Source organism: Mauremys mutica, chromosome 7 (assembly GCF_020497125.1).
Source record: "Mauremys mutica isolate MM-2020 ecotype Southern chromosome 7, ASM2049712v1, whole genome shotgun sequence".
Lineage (NCBI taxonomy): Eukaryota > Metazoa > Chordata > Testudines > Geoemydidae > Mauremys > Mauremys mutica.
In genome coordinates, this window is record NC_059078.1 from 81,944,890 (window position 1) to 81,959,455 (window position 14,566).

General features: G+C 42.4%; 1 long non-coding RNA gene across 5 annotated transcripts in view; it reads right to left on the reverse strand.

Moving 5' to 3' along the window:
* Nucleotides 1-14,566, reverse strand: part of LOC123374402 — a 97,175-nt gene that overhangs the window by 57,373 nt on the left and 25,236 nt on the right. For all 5 annotated transcript variants that reach the window (XR_006581097.1, XR_006581093.1, XR_006581096.1 and 2 more), the window contains exon 2: nucleotides 12,760-12,838. This is a non-coding gene — a long non-coding RNA (uncharacterized LOC123374402). The remainder of the gene's footprint in view (nucleotides 1-12,759; nucleotides 12,839-14,566) is intronic.

Below are 14,566 nucleotides of genomic sequence, written 5' to 3' on the forward strand. Positions count from 1 at the left end.
ACTGTAACAACCGTCATTAACATGTTCATGGGTTATCTACACAGACATGATCAAACCATGTTATAAATACATTCATCATACTATAACACTATCGCCAAAGACTAATACTATTTGGGGTGTCCAATGCATGTTTTTAAAAAGGTAACAGCTAAGAAAGTCAGGTAAAGGAAGATACTAGAGAGGAAAATTGACATCTAGTCGGCTTGTAAGAAAAAGTAAAGAAATTCATAAAGAGAAAAGCTGAGGCAGCAAATATAACACTTAACAGTGCCTATTCTATGTCAGCATATAACACCTGATGTAGTGAAAAAATGTAATGCATCATCTTCCAAACTATGTTCTGTAATTACACCAGTAGGACAAGAGCTAAATGACCCTAAGAACTCTCTATGACTGGTTTATACATTTTCCCCCATAACAACTAGCTACAGGTTTCCAGTGCTCAAATCTCACTACAAATATTAAAAATAAAAATAAAAATCTAGGAGTCCTAGGGAAGGCAAAGTACAGGAACTGTGCCCAGGGCCGCCCAGAGGGGGGGGGGGGCAAGAGGGGCAATTTGCCCCAGGCCCCGAGCCCCACGGGGGCCCCCACCAGAGTTTTTCAGGGCCCCTGGAGCGGGGTCCCTCACTCGCTCCTGGGTGCCCGGCAAACTCTTGTGCGGCTGGGCGCAGGAGCTTCTGCCGCTCCCGGTCTTCGCCAGCGGGGGGTCCTTCCGCTCCGGGGCGGAAGGACCCCCCGCTGGCAAATTACCGCCGAAGACGGAGCAGGACCCGCCGCCGAAGTTCAGCCCGGTCTTCGGCGGAAATTCGGCGGCGGGGGGCCCTTCCGTTCCGGGACCCGCCGCCGAAGTGCCCCGAAGACCCGCGGCGGGGCCCCCCTCCGCCGAATTACTGCCGAAGACCGGGCTACGCTTCGGCGGTGGGTCCCGCTTCGGCGGTAATTCGGCGGCGGGGGGGTCCCTGCCGCGGGTCTTTGGGGCACTTCGGCGGTGGGTCCAGGAATGGAAGGGCCCCCCGCCGCCGAAGACCCTGGGCCCCCGGAATCCTCTGGGTGGCCCTGTTCGGCTGTAATTCGGCGGCGGGGGGGCCCCCGCCACGGGTCTTCAGGGCACTTCGGCGGCGGGTCCAGGAACAGAAGGGCCCCCCGCCGCCGAAGACCCCGGGCCCCCGGAATCCTCTGGGCCTGTGCCACACTGTGACTGTGCCACACTATTGCAGCACCCGGAGCTTTGGGAAGCCAGAGATGTGGCCACAGGGACTGCCTCCGTCCCCATTTATATCACCACCTTTTAGTCCAGAGGCCATGTACCTGAGTGTAGTTTGAAAAGAATCATTAAGAAGGGAAACTTGGAAGCCAAGCAATGTGAAGTTAAACAGAATACATTTTCCACTAATCTAGGGAATTCAAACCACCTGGGCCCTAACACCAAAGCATCTCAGAATTTAGAGAATGACCTCCAAAAAGGTACAAGAAGCATACAGCTCTGCCATTTATACACAAAGACAAGCCTCAAGTCTGATGAACCAACAGAGCAAAAAAAAATTCTTTTTGTAAAACTGGAATTACCTGGTACAATAATCAAAATAAGTAATAGAGAGTTTCCACTAAGTGGAGGAATTACAGAAGAGAATAATGTACTATGCCATGGCCTGCCAGAGAGTTACATAGGCACAGGGTTTAGGAAAAAATGTCTCTTTTCCCAGCAAGATCAGCAATCTCACCTAGTAGACAGTCCCTCTCACATACGCACAGAGAAATCAACTGAAATGACATGATCCTACAAACCGCACAGAATAGACTCAGGCAGAGTTACAGGGGAAATTTCATGCAACTTGCCTGTGTCCTATTCCAGTACCCAGTGAAATTCTAATCACGCCTCCTTTTAAGTTTGGGTACCTAGAAAGAGCAAAGCAATAACAACAGCTTCTACAGGCAAGTTTGTGGACACAAACTTTCCTACTATTCCACATAACTAAAGAGAAGGAAACTGGCAAAGAGTTTGATATCTGTATGGTACTTTGCCATGTTCTCTCGACTTTTCAGACTACAGTAGGCTTTCACCAATGCCAGTGTTAGCTGCAAATTGGCTACTCTTCCCCACCCTGTAAGTGGAAGAATTGTTAAATTCTGTCCACATTTGTATATTGCAAGCAGCCATGCACTCATACAGAGGAAGAAAGAAGAAAAATCTCTTTTTGCACTAAGTTCCATTTTTATTGGGATATTTGAGAGTCATATGAAATGACCTTCCATTCATCTTTTAGCCAGGAACCAGCGTAGGTTAGTAATAAAGGATCCAGTTCTATGAGGTGCTTCCAGTGCCTGTTGAACTCTGTGGTGGTGAGCACTCTCAATTTCCCAAATAGAGCACTCAGAGTAAGAGGATTGAGCTCAAAGTAGGGAACTGGTTTAAATGAGAAAGTTACAACAGCTGTTCAAGCTTGACAGAGCTACTACAATGCCTCACTATATTAAGAGACACCATTTCAGGTATTTTCAAAGCAAGCTGGGACCCAACTGTAGTGTTACAATTCAGAGGGCTTTGGAACTCCTTCTTAGGAAAATAATGTTCACTCATCATTGTTTAATTCAGCTCTAGCCATTGCTAACAAACTGAATAAGTCCTTTAAAGGGTAAAAATATTCAGTGTTTATCAGAGTCGTCATCTCTGATCCAAGCCTCTGTAACTCCATGCAGAATTATACATATTCTTAAAGAAAAGCAGAGGGAAAGAGAGGTAATGTATCTGACAGCTATACTTGAAATAAAATCAAATAAATTTATAACAAAAGATCATTAGGAAATAGAAACTTGTGAGGCTAGATGAATGGACAAGATTATTAAAGAAAAGTCAACCTAAAAGTTACTGTCCGTGTATCTATCAAAGCATTTATAGGTGTCCAGAATCTAAGTGCAAGGCTCTTTACTGTAGGTGTAAAAGCAAAATGATTTTGATAAGGAAAAAATCCCACAATAATAAAGCATGAGACACAGGATGAAATAAAACCCTCACTCAAATGTTATTTGCATTACAGTACCCGAGAGGTGCCAGCTGTTACTGAGGCCCCTTTGTAGTAGGCTCTATACAAACACAGTTAGAGACAATCCCCATCCCAAAGAGCTTACAGTGTAAATAGGCAGACAAAGGGTAAGGGAGAAACAAACACAGAGAGGTGAAATGACTTGCCCAAATTCATGCAAGTAGGGACTCACTGGTCTGAGTCCCAGAGCAGTGCTCCATCCACTAGACAATGCTACCCCTCAAAATATGGTCTATAGTTTGGGGTTGTTTTTTTATGAAAGATTAAAAAAATAACTTAGGGCCAGATTCTGCCTTTGAATACAATAATAGTCAGGATAGTACATTTTAACTGTAATAAGCCAACCGAGTAATTTCCTGAACCAACTCAAATATTTAACAAGAACTCCAACCAAACCTCCCATGCATATTTTTTCACATTCACACATTTTTTATGCTTCCTAGTTAAAGCTAAAAGAAAAAACAACAACATGTCCATGGTAGGCTGCACTCTTGGCATTTCCCAGTCCAGCCAAAAACTAGAAGTATTAGAAATCTCACTAGAAAGCCAGTCCGCTGAAGAATTCCCTTGCCCATTTTGTAGACATGAAATGATCAGATTAAAAGTCCACAACGTTGGGTGCTTATCTGAAGCACATAATTTCTTTGGGGTTCACTCTCACCAGTGAAATTTCTTTACTGCCCACCTTTCCTAATTACACAGGGCGGGAGTATCTGGTATGCCAACGAGACAGAAACCTGGTAGATCCAAACTGGAAAAATCCCACCTTCTTCTCAGACTCCAACCCCCAAACTAATGGTTACAATTCTCCCTAAAACAGAATGTATATTGTCTATATCACTTTGGCAACAGACCTAAAATAAGCTCTTACCTCCACAGGCTGCTCAGCTGAACTGGAACTTTAACACAGGGTATACTAGATCAGAAGCTCGTGAAAGGACTTTGGAGTTTCATACAATTATACTTATTTTCTCACTCTTCCAATCCTTGTTTCCAAGCAGGTCCCACTTCCCCAACAACAAAATTTCAGTTCAGATAAATATAAAATCCAGAAATTATGTAAACATTCGTGGTGTGTCTCCAGTCCAGTCCCATACCAACTGCACATCAGCATTTTGCCATTACTACTGGTCAGCAGAGAAGCAGGAAAATGACCAAAGCGGGAGTAGGCGTGATGGCTATTTTGCACTTAAAGCAAATGCAGGATTAGATAAGAGAGCTTTGAGGAGGTTAACCAGGGGTAGGCAACCTATGGCACGCGTGCCAAAGGCGGCACGCGAGCTGATTTTCAGTGGCACTCACACTGCCTGGGTCCTGGCCACCAGTCTGGGGGGCTCTGCATTTCAATTTAATTTTAAATGAAGCTTCCTAAACATTTTAAAAAGCTTATTTACTTTACATACAACAATAGTTTAGTTATATATTATAGACTTGTAGAAAGAGACCTTCTAAAAATGTTAAAATGTATTACTGGCACGTGAAACCTTAAATCAGAGTGACTAAATAAAGATTCAGCACCCCACTTCTGAAAGGTTGCCAACCCCTGATTTAGACCAAACCTCAGTGTTCATATTACTCAGCTCATGTTCTCCTCAACTTTCAACAGTCAGCCACAAGGTACTACTAACCTGTTTAGAGTGCAGCATTACAATAGTTTTATTTATTGATCTCAAATAGGAGAGGGACAGACCATACCTGTGTAAGAAAAGTCACTTACAAAGAACCTCAGGAATCTATACTGTCCTTCCCATCCATCCCCCTTCTCTTCAATATCTGCATGAGGTCATATGCAGCAGTGGTAAAACAGCACAGACTCTGATGCCAACAATATGCCAGTGCAGTTGTATATCGCCTTTTACAGATGAAACCAACACTATCAGAAAGATGTCACTATGTCTACTGGAGATCAGTTCCTGGATGAGGACATCTGGCTCTAACTAAGCCCAAGTAAAATTAAAGTTGTCACAACCCTGGGTTTTCTACTTGATGCCACCACCAATCTTTGACTTGCTAATTTTATCTCAAGGCATACTCCCCCGCTCCCACCCCCGCTCTCTTGTTACAAGGACCCTGTCCCCAGGAATAGGGGTCCCCAATAGCTATTGTAGGAGACCTGTGAAGGCCACTTCAGAAATCCCCATTCACCACAGCTCCACTGCAGACTAAATTAGCTAACTTGTAATTATTATTTACAATTAAAATATATGAATGAGCTCCAGGACTGATTGCAAAGCAGTGCCCAGTGTCATTTTCAAGCTCCAGAAAGCATTACTCTACAACCCAGTTCAAACTGGCTTTTCATAAGCCATAGAGTACAGTGTCCCCCCCCGAATCTGGTCTCACTGCCACCCTTTCAGCAGCCTGGAACTCTACCATCCTTGATGGATCAGTCCCTGGAGTCTGGAGAAACCTTTCTTGGCACATCAGCAAACCCAAATAAAACTAGCTCAGGCTGACAAGTCTCCACGCTCTCTTCTCCCAAGGCTGACTTTCAAACTAACATTCCGTGGTGGCTTCTAGCAAACCAGTGGGTCCCCACAGACTCCTTCGGTTTCAAATCACTAGCTCACTTCCACCCACATGTTTTACCACCAGCACAACACATACCTAAAATAAACAAACTTAACACTTACCCTAACCATAGAAATGTAGGGCTGGAAGGGACCTTGAGAAATCATCAAGTCCAGCCCCACCCCACGCACAGGCAGGACCAGGTAAACCTACATCATCCCTGACAAGTGTTTGTCTAAGTTGTTTTTAAAAAACAATCAATGATGGGGATTTCACAGTCTCCCTGGGAAACCCATTCCAGAGTTTAACTATCCATATAGTTACAAAGTTTTTCCTAATGTCTAAATATCCCTTGCAGCAGATGAAGCCAATTATTTCTTGTCCTGCTTTCAGTGGATATGGAGAACAATTGATCACTGTCCTCTTTAACACAGCCCTTTACACATTTGAAGATTTATGAAGTCCCCTCTCAGTCTTATTTTCTCAAAACTAAACATGACCAGTTTTTTTCTTTCCTCACAGGTCAGGTTTTCTAAAAATGATAAAAGGTTTGTTACTCTCATCAGGACTCTCTTAAATTTATCCACATCTTTCCTAAAGTGTGACACCCAGAATTGGAAAGCACTCCAGCTGAGGCCTCACCAGTACCAAGTAGAGTAGGACAATTACCTCCTGTGTTGTACATATGACACTCCAGCTAATACACCCCAGAATTACATTAGCCTTCTTCACAGCTGCATCACATTGACAACTCTCATTCAATTTGTGATCCACTGTAACTCCTAGATCCTTTTCAGCAGTGCTACCACCTAACCAATTATTCCACATTTGGTAATTGTGCATTTGATTTTTCCTTCCTAAGTGATGTACTTTGCACTTGTCTTTATTGAATTTCATCGTGTTGCTCTCAGACCAAGTCTCCAATTTGTCACGGTCATTTTGATTTCTAATCCTGTCCTACACCATACTTACAATCCCTTCCAGCTTGGCATCATCTGCAAATTTTATAAGCGTACTTTCCACTCCATTATTCAAGTAATTAATGAAAGTATTGACTAGTACTGGACCCAGGGATGACTTTCTACAGGACCCCACTAAATATGCCTTCCCAGTCTGACAGTGAATCATCAATAGCTACTCTTTGAGTATGGTCTTTCAACAAGTTTTGCACCCACCTTATAGTAATTTTATCTAGACCACATTTCCCCAGTTTGCTTATGAGAATGTCATGTGGGACTGTGTCAAAAGCCTTGCTAAAAATCAAGATATATCACATCTACTGCTTTCCCACTATCCAATAGGTCAATAACCCTGTCAAAGAAGGAAATTAGGTTGATTTGGCCTGATTTGTTCCTGACAAATCAATGCTGGCTAATCCTTATAACCCTATTATAGACCAGTCAGCCTAACTTTGATACATGAAAAGATTCTGGAACAAATTATTAAACAATTTGTAAGCACCTGGAGGATAATTCTCCAGATCCTCCTTGTTCTCTCTTTTTAAAGATAGGTACTATGTTTGCCCTTCTCCAGTCTTCTAAGACCTTGCCTGTCCTCCATGAGTTCTCAAAAGATAAGATGCTGATTCCTTCTTTCTCTGAGGGTTTGTGTCTCAATCATCAAAGAAGTAAAGGCCTTGAAATTCCTCTGGACTTATCACTAACTCTAGATTCTGGCCACAGAGATCTATGCCTTTATACTTCCAAATGGGATTATAGTTCAGTGCCTTTATAGTTGCAAGTGGAAACAACAAGAAGACTCTAGTATGTGTGCAATGTGGTTGCTAGGGTGACTATGTGTCCCGGTTAGCTTTGGACAGTCCCTTTTTTAAGCCCTGTCCTGGCCATACCAACTTTTTTGTCAAAACTGGGCATTTGTTCCATTTGTTCTTGCCAACGATCATCAGGCAGGTGGCAGGGGAGCTTGGGCTGCCCCGTACATGGGGGAGAGGCTGGCCTTGCGTGAGCAGTGGGCCTCGGGCTGGCCTTGTGGGGTGTCGCATTTTCCCTTTGGGAAAATATGGTTACCCTAGTGGTTGTTCACCTCCTCAATATGATGAGAAAGTGAGTATATGACTCCAGTGCTCCACTAGTTATCAGTGCTAACTCAAGGCCTTGGTCATAAACCACAAAACCACCAATAGATCTGAATCCAGCTATATCAGAGCACTCAACAGGGATAAGTCTTATGAAGGGGTCCGTGTGCATGGTTTTGGGCCAGCAAATGGGCATGTTTTACATCCAGAGTGCCAGAATCTACTCTTAAATCTCTATGTTTAGGGCCAGGCCTACCCACCAGGACCCAGCCCAAGTAGCGGGAAGATGTGTAAAGATGGGGTGTGGAAAGAAATTCTCCCTGAAAGGGTGCAGGGTAAACTCCATTGAGGCTATTCCAGCCACTCTGCAGGCCCCAGCTTGCCCTGTCTGCTGCAGAGAGAGTTGGAGGAAGGATGCATCTGCCTATGGCTCACTCCCTTTACAGCAGTGGGCAGGGAGCCCTCGCAGAGTGCTGAGCTCCATTCAGATAGTGCTCCAGCTGCCCTTCCCAATTACTTGCACAGCAGAACTACACATGTGCCACTGAAGGGAAGCCCCCCTACACTCTCATAGGAGGGATCCAATTTACCCCTTAGTGGAAATGTACCCTGATATTGTTTTACTTGACATTTGCTTATTTTTTTCCAATTTTTCTTTTTCAGTTATTTTAACAGCCATAGGGAGCAGATTCCCTTCCTGTATTTGTTTTCTTATTTTTGCTATAGCAATAACCTACACGGCAGTTCTTTTAGTTTGACACGCTCTGATGGTAGCCAACAAGATGATGAGATGGCAGTGGCAGGCACCAATAAAGGCGACACAGATGTAAAGTTCACAAGAGAAATCCAGTCCTTTCTGGGGGGCTTTCTCTGAAGAAGTAAGAGTAAAAAATAAAACCAGGAGCCAACAAGGACCATGGCTGCTAGCACAGCATCCAGGTATTGCAGGAGCTACAGATACACTCTCCAGCAAAAGGACCCATCCAGCTTTCAATGCACTGTCCCGGCTCCACATCCCCTTCTCCTCTACCCACCAGGACAGAGCATGCAGAGGGTTCGGTGATTCCCTCACTGGGTCAAGTATCAGAGGGGTAGCCATGTTAGTCTGGATCTGTAAAAGCAGCAAAGAGTCTTGTGGCACCTTATAGACTAACAGACGAAGTGGGTATTCACCCATGAAAGCTCATGCTCCAAAACGTCTGTTAGTCTATAAGGTGCCACAAGACTCTTTGCTGCCTCACTGAGTCTCACTGATCCAGCTAGTTTGAGGGCAGATGCTGGGATCTACTCCATGAGGAGGTGGGATCCTCATGTGGTAGTTAGGGGGCAGGGGAGGAAGGGCATATGGGATGCAGTCAGTGCAGGGGAAGGATTGATTCAGGATCCCCTGTATACCAGGGAGATACTGAGCCAGGTTCTGCTACTCAGCAGAGATCACAGCAGGAAGGAGGGTGCTGGTGTTTGGATGAGAGATATTGATTCTACAGCTGTGGTTTGTTTAATGAGCCATCCTTAGGCTTCCCTAAGCAGGGAAAACACATTGCTCATACCATGATAAACACAGGACTGGGATCCAACTCCTCTCTGATCTGCATGACAGATACAGTCCAATACCATCAAGGTGCATGAGGCCTTTCCCTCCTGAATGCCTATGTACATAAGTAAATGATACATGCTTTGAGGCGTAGCAATTGCTTTGCAACATGCTGTTCATCTGGAAAAGCCATTGCCAGCCTGGGACCCAACGCACAGTGAGCCAAGAAATGTAAAGTAGTGGTAGGTAAAATAATAGTAGTTTCCCCAACACATACACACTGACACGTGAAGAGAAGCAACCTCTATATCTATATCTGGGAGGTGGTCTCCAACCAGAGCACTGCACCCAACCCAACCACCCCTCCCCAGAGCCCAGATCCCAGTTGGGACCCTTCTCTCCCTCAAAGCTGTGTGGAGAAGCAGTTACCTGGGGACGGGTTAGGGAATCTTTGCAGTCCCTGGGCTTCTTGCTGCAGGAGGTGTTGGGATGGGGGGGATCAGAGACTTCATGGAGACAGGGTGAGCATTAGCAGGCTATTAGGACAAATTCTCTTTCTGTGGCCACAGATTCCCTCAGCAGTGGAACCTGTGTGGATCTAGTACACAAGGAAGGGCAAGATTCCAGGAGGTGCAGTGTTCAATTCACTGCTGGGGCTCCTACGCTGTGGGAGGAAGCAGGAAGGCATGGCAAAGGAATCGACCACTCTTAGCTTCCTCCCATTTGGAACACAACTAAGGCCATGGAGCCCATGCCTATCTACCCTCATTGTAGGGCAGAGAGTTAATTGTGTGCTAATTCAATTCTCAGAGTTTTTTGTGTAGGGTAAAGTATTTGGATTTTGTTTTAAGAGTATAATGCTCAGCTTTATATGAGGCGTAGACCCACACATTGTCGTATTGTAAGTGACATTTTTGCTGTCATGGTTTCCTGGAAGGTGTGGAAGCCTTGTATCAACTTCCTTTTCTACATACTGAAATATATCAGCAAGTAACATTTAAATGCACCTTGTGCAAGCCAATGGTGTTGCACCCACTTTCACTAGCACTGAGTTTGGAATGGTGTTAAGCTTAACTCAGAATTCTCTTCTTCCTGTCAACTTAAATCAGGCATGAGTTATTATTTTAAAGTAGCATTTTCTATTTAGCACTCATCTACGTATACACACAGTAAGAGAAAAACACAGCCTCTATTCACAAAGTAATAGCAAATTTACTTAAAAACCCTGCAGCTTTTCCCAATAGAAGCCTGGCACTCTTATGAACAGAACTGCTGTTATGGGAACAGATTACTGTTTTAAAGTAACTCAAATATCCGTGAAGGGTATTTTTGCTCTCGTCTATTTAACACTCTATGCAAGGAGGCATAATATGTCCTAAGCCTACTATTTACAGGAGTGAGAATATTCCCAGGTATGGAAAACCTAAGGTAATATCTTTTTTTTAAAAGAAAGAAGAGGAAGAACTTGCAATATTGTCTGTTATAGATCAAAAATAATAAAGCCACAATGATTTTTTAAAAAACATTTCAGTTTATATGTTGTCTAATATCTTTTCACTATTGTCTCATCATCAAGATTAACATTAAATCAAATCATGAATTATTCATGGAGTCTGAATAAATGGAATTAGCCTTTCTAGCACTCACTCTGTAAATCGCATCTTCTGGATAAATGTGGTTGGGTTTTTTTTCCTGTTATGTCTGAACACTAGAAATAATGACCTGGCTTGCAGCTTTGCTAGATTAGATCTTCTTTGGGTGATATTTTAGAGGAACACAGGTCTCATCAACCAACAAGATGTCAGCTCTGCCATCATTCCCATTAGCTTCCTAACTTCCAATACTTGCCCTGTCTGTCCCTAAACTGTAGCTTAATTTCTAGTAGCCATGGTACCTGGAGCTCAGATGATTTGTTGAAATTGACTCATTATCTACTGTGTTGTAACAGCAGTTAGAAACTGAATGACATTCAATTAAAATGATATTAGCAGCTCAGGAGTGATTTTGTTTAATTTACTCCTACTCAGATGTAAAAACATTAGCAACTTTTTTAATTGGACCTCATAATGTCTAACTCCTACTCAAATGCAATGAAATTAAAGACTTTGGTGGCTAAATACCGCTTAATTTACTCCTACCCATCTATAATGACATTAAAGATGCTTTGGGGTAGATATTGTTTCCAATCATTTTTATTCAAAAGAAATCTGAGCTTATAGATACTATTATTAAGAATATAATAAAATCATACAAGAAATGTATCTATACAGTAGGGGATCAGTGGTTACCAGTAATATTAAAAAGTAATCATTCATTTTCAATGCAGGGATATTAAAAAGTAATATATTAAACAAGAATTTGCAAAGTTTTCAGTTGTTCACAATCTGTTCAAGGGCAGGGGTCTTTTATTATGTGTGTTTTTATGTGAAACAGTTAACAACTTGTTTCTTCTGCACTTGATTTAAAAATCTTCATGTGGAATTTATGTGATACACTTTTGTCATTATAAGAATAGACCACCAGCATATAGTCTAGCGATGAGGCTCATTTTCCTCAGTAACTGTTTTGTAATACAGCTTAAAATGTTTTCACTTTAAAACAGTTAAAGTGCTATGTGGTTCTGTGTTGTATCATCTGCCTTGTAAAGATGACTCTTGTCCTACACTAGACTTGATGCTCAACGGACTCCAGCAAATCTAAGAACTTGCTCCATGTTTTGTAATACTGATGCATATTGGACCTTATTTGGAGCCAAATCCTGAATGCATCCCTTATTCATGCAAAAGTCACATTGACTTTGAGCAGGATTTGGGCCTTGGTATATTATCTCATTCACCCTTTAAGAGGCAAATGCAATAAAAATTCCTTCCCTTCCTACCAGCACCTTTAATTTTTAAAATGGAAAGAATTTTTCAAAAGGCTTGTTTGTTTTTCACCATTCATGCTGTTTTTTCACTTTGGTAGAGCAAGAGTGTGATTGGCCCCAGCATAAGTAAGCAAGGGGAGGGCAAAATGAGTTTTCTTATTGTGCCCTCAAACAGCAACTGGTTACAATGACACTACCAAGATCTGGTTGAGGCTACAGTTGCAGCTGGTGCTAGGCAACAGACACATTGTGGAAGGTTCCCCACCCCCAATCTCCACACAGCCATAACACAGCCACTAAGTTAGTCTTGTTGGCACCCAGCTGGAGGATGGTGCAATGGTCACACTCCACTCTGTTTCTGAAGACACTGTGTGTTGCAACATAATCTACCATAGACTTCATTGTACTTACTGGCAGCTAAAGTAAATCACATGCAAGTACTTTAAACCAGAATGCTCAGACTTCACATAACAAAGCCCTATGTATATAGGAAATACATAGGGGTTATGTTATAACTGCTAAAGTCTTCTGTAGTGTATAGGAATTGGGAAATAACCCTTTAAATAATTTGGGAGCCCTCTAGTGGGCCTCCCTGTCTTCCATTGCAGAAGTCACCAGATCTCAACAGAGCAACAGTGTATATATGCAAGCTGGACTTGCATGATTGTATATAGTTAGTAAATATATAAATCTCTCTATCTAGATAGAGAGATATTTGAAACCCAACTGTGTCTATATTAAAAATATGAGAAAGCAAACACATAATTACAATGGAATCTCTTCCTGAAACTGGGTGACTTTCTTGCTTGTGCGTAGCTTGAGTATCAGCAGATAAGGAAATTCACTACCTGGAAAGATAACAGAGCAAATAATCAAGCAATCAATTTGCAAACACCTAGAAGATAATAAAGTAATAAGTAACAGTCAACGTGGATTTGTCAAGAACAAATCCTGTCAAACCAACCTAATAGCTTTCTTTGACAGGGTAACAAGCCTTGCAGATATACCACAACTATAGCTTCCCACCTATCCTGACTGACTGTAATAAGGCTTTTGATACTGACTCCCATGACCATGTCATAAATAAACTAGGGGAATACAGCCTAGATCGAGCTACTATAGTAGGTGCATAACTGGTTAGAAAACTGTTCCCAGAGAGCAGTTATCGCAGTCAAGATGGAAGGGCATATCAAGTAGGGTCCTGCAGGGATTAGTCCTATGTTTGATTCTGTTCAATATCTTCATCAGTGGTTTAGATAATGGCATAGAGAGTATACTTATAAAGTTTGTGGACAATACCAAGCTGGGAGGGGTTGCAAGTGCTTTGGAGGATTGGATTAAAATTCCAAATGATCTGGACAAACTGAAGAAATGGTCTGAAGTAAATAGGATGGAATTCAATAAGGACAAATGCAAAGTACTCCACTTAGGAAGAAGCAATCAGTTCCACACATACCAAATGGGGAGTAATAGCCTAGGAAAGGGATCTGGGGTCATAGTAGATCACAAACTAAATATGAGTCAACAGTGTAGCACTTGCAACAGCAAAAAAGTGAACATTATTCTGGGATGTATTAGCAGGAGTGTTGTAAGCAAGACACGAGAAGTAATTCTTCTGCTCTACTCTGCGCTGATATGGCTTCAACTGGAGTATTGTGTCGGTCCTGGGTGCCACATTTTAGGAAAGATGTGGACAAATTGGAGAAAGTCCAGAGAAGAGCAACAAAAATGATTAACAACAACATGACCTTTTAGGGAAGATTGAAAAAACTGGGTTTGTTTAGTCTGAGAGGCGAAGACTAAGAGGGGACATGATAACAGGTTTCAGTTACATAAAATGTTGTTACAAGGAGGAGGGTGAAAAATTTCTCTCATTAACCTCTGAGGATAGGACAAGAAGCAATGGGCTTAAATTGCAGCAAGGGAGATTTAGGTTGGACATTAGGAAAAACTTCCTAACTGTCAGGGTAGTTAAGCACAGGGACAAACTGGCTAAGGAGGTTGTGGAATCTCCATCATTGGCGGTTAAGAACAAGTTAGACAAACACCTGTCAGAATGGTCTAGTTATTACTTAGTCCAGACTTGAGTTCAGGGAACTGGATTAGATGTCCTTTCCAGTCCTACACTTCTATGATTCTATAAGGAAGGCAATTTTATCACAGAAACTCATTCACAATCCTTAGTATATTTACTGCAGAGTCGATTAATACAATTCCCTATAACTGACAGGATCAGATATTACATCTGTGCTTTTGACTTCCTGTTGTTCGCTATATATTCCCCTCCCTCTTCTTTCTCCCATCTTCCCCATCTAAAGCTATTTTGCATGGCAGAAATTAGAGAGCACAGGTGCTACAATGGAGAGAAGCCTGAACTTCGATAGATAATTTTAGAGGATATAAACAGAAAAGGGGGCAGAACAGAAGAAAGCACATGACAGAACAAAGAGGCAGTAAAAGGAGAAAGATTGAAAATATGAATCAATGATTCAGACAATCCAGTGTCATTTAGGGTTGAATTATATAAACAAAAAATGTGCTGGGGATTTTTCACAGGCTTCAACAGCTTGGAAGCT